The sequence below is a fragment of the Pinus tabuliformis genome, chromosome X (assembly GCF_031772625.1).
Source record: "Pinus tabuliformis cultivar Carrire ecotype Pingquan chromosome X, CPIR1, whole genome shotgun sequence".
NCBI classification, from domain to species: domain Eukaryota; kingdom Viridiplantae; phylum Streptophyta; class Pinopsida; order Pinales; family Pinaceae; genus Pinus; species Pinus tabuliformis.
This window is the reverse complement of record NC_142308.1, coordinates 1,245,365,569-1,245,367,709: the sequence shown is the minus strand read 5'-3', so window position 1 is coordinate 1,245,367,709 and position 2,141 is coordinate 1,245,365,569.

Genomic DNA, 2,141 nt, shown 5'->3' with positions numbered 1-2,141 from the left:
ATCTTGGAGAATCGATCCGAATTTAGATAGGTGCTCTGTATCAAATGTAGATAACAACAAAATTGGATAATGTAGCCATTATGGTCCTAGTAGAAAAACGTATGATTGGTATAGTCTATGATTGGTGGATGGGACCATCTGAAGAATAGAGAAGAGCCGTCATGGAAGCCGAATTGTCCACATTAGAGTTATTTCTAAAAACACCGTTTGTGCCAGAACCCGTTGATGAGAAAAAGCAATTGATAACAGATCTTATTCGAATGGAATTAAAAGATCTAAAGTACTTTGATCAATTCAGTAAATATTTCATGGCTAAGGTTTTCAAAGCTAATCTCTCAATTGATGTTGCTCAAAAAATTTCTTTTTTGTCAAACTTAGCAGACAATATAGGAGACCTCATTATGAAAGATCTAGATGTACAAAACAAAAGACTAGATCAAGTTTATTGGTTTCACCTTCTTTTCAGAATTACAGAGAAAGTTAAATACTTGTGTTGGCAAAAGAAGGTAAATGACATCACACCCAACTCAGATGTCTGTAAAATCATGTTACCATGGATGCCGTTCAAAAAGAAAAAAGAAAACAAAGAGGTATGGTAAATTTAAATTGAAGAGAGTCTCAAATCCAAGAAAGTCGTTTAGAAAGTATAAATTTTTGAAGAAAATATCAAAACCAAGAAACAACAATTGTTGTTTCATTTGTAAAAAGGAAGGACATTTTGCACGAAAGTGCCCAAATAATTCATCAAGTAAACTTAAAGCTTTTATAGATCTAGAAGAATTTCAAGATGATTGGTCTATAGTAGAATCAGAAGATGATATTTTAGATGTATATATTTTGACTGAAATATCATATGTAGAAGAAGAAGAAGAATGTGTACAAAAGATGAACATCTGCTTCTCTTGTTCAGAAGATGAGTTTTTAGAAGAACTCCATTACAGTGAAAAAGAAGAAGAAAGTGATGAAGAAAGTGATACTGAATTCACCAGTGAAACAACAGATGTTTCAGAAGATGAAGCCGAAAGTTCACAGTCAGAGCCGCCAGAACAAGAAGGTAAGCAATCTGTGTCACCATTTCTAGAAGTAAATGCTTTCTGTCCATTTGAAAAAAGAACCACAGCCTCGACCAGTCTTCCTAAGCCAAAGATCAATAGAGTAGAAGAAAATACTCTATTAAAAAAGATATTCAAGACTAATAGCCTTATTTATATCCTGGTTCAAGTTCAAGTAAAAAATGAATGGATATCAGTTAATGCATTCATAGATATCGGTGGATTGAACAATTTAGCTAGGCCATATTTGTTTAAATCTCTGTGGAAACCATTACAGAATATATTGGTGTCTGAAAACATAGGAGGATATGTGAGTTTAACTCATTATGTAGACAACATTTTGTTAAAAGTTGGAGGGAGTATAGTCAAGATTTTTGCAATACAGCATTATGATCCCTCAGCTAGTTTAATGTTGGGAATGCCATTCTTAAATTCTATGCTTCCAGTAACAATCATCCAAGACAAGATGATTATAAATTTGAAGAAAAAGGCTATTGTTGTGCCTAGATTGTTCATTGCAAATTCAAAAGCAAGACATGAAAATAGTCAAAGAAGAGTCGGAGCCAGAAAACTTTTAAAAGATTCTGACGATTGGTAGGAAGTCCTGCAAATATATGAATCTAGAGAAGAATCTAAAAAAAAGAAAAAAAAAAGGCATGTTTAGATCCCAACTGGTCTACAGAAAAAACTACTATCCATAACAGACTGCTTAAAAGTTGTTCAGAAAATCCACAATAGTTTTGGGTAGTAGAGAGTCCAATGCAAGAGATTGTGACCTTGCATCGTAATGGAGTCAAAGGGAAACTTATTCCTTGCACTCCTTCAGAGGAGCAAGAAATAAAGAGACAAATTAAAGAATTGTTAGAAATGCAGCTCATTGAGCCAAGTGAGTCTCATTACTCTTGTTCAGGGTTTCTGGTAAGAAATCGTTCTGAAATCGTCAGAGGTAAACCTAGAATGGTAATAAATTACAAACCTCTGAATGCAATTACACAAAGTTTTAATTATACATTACCAAGGTCAGAGACCATAATGCAGAAAATATAGCACAACAAAGTATTCAGCAAATTTGATATGAAGTCTGGATAC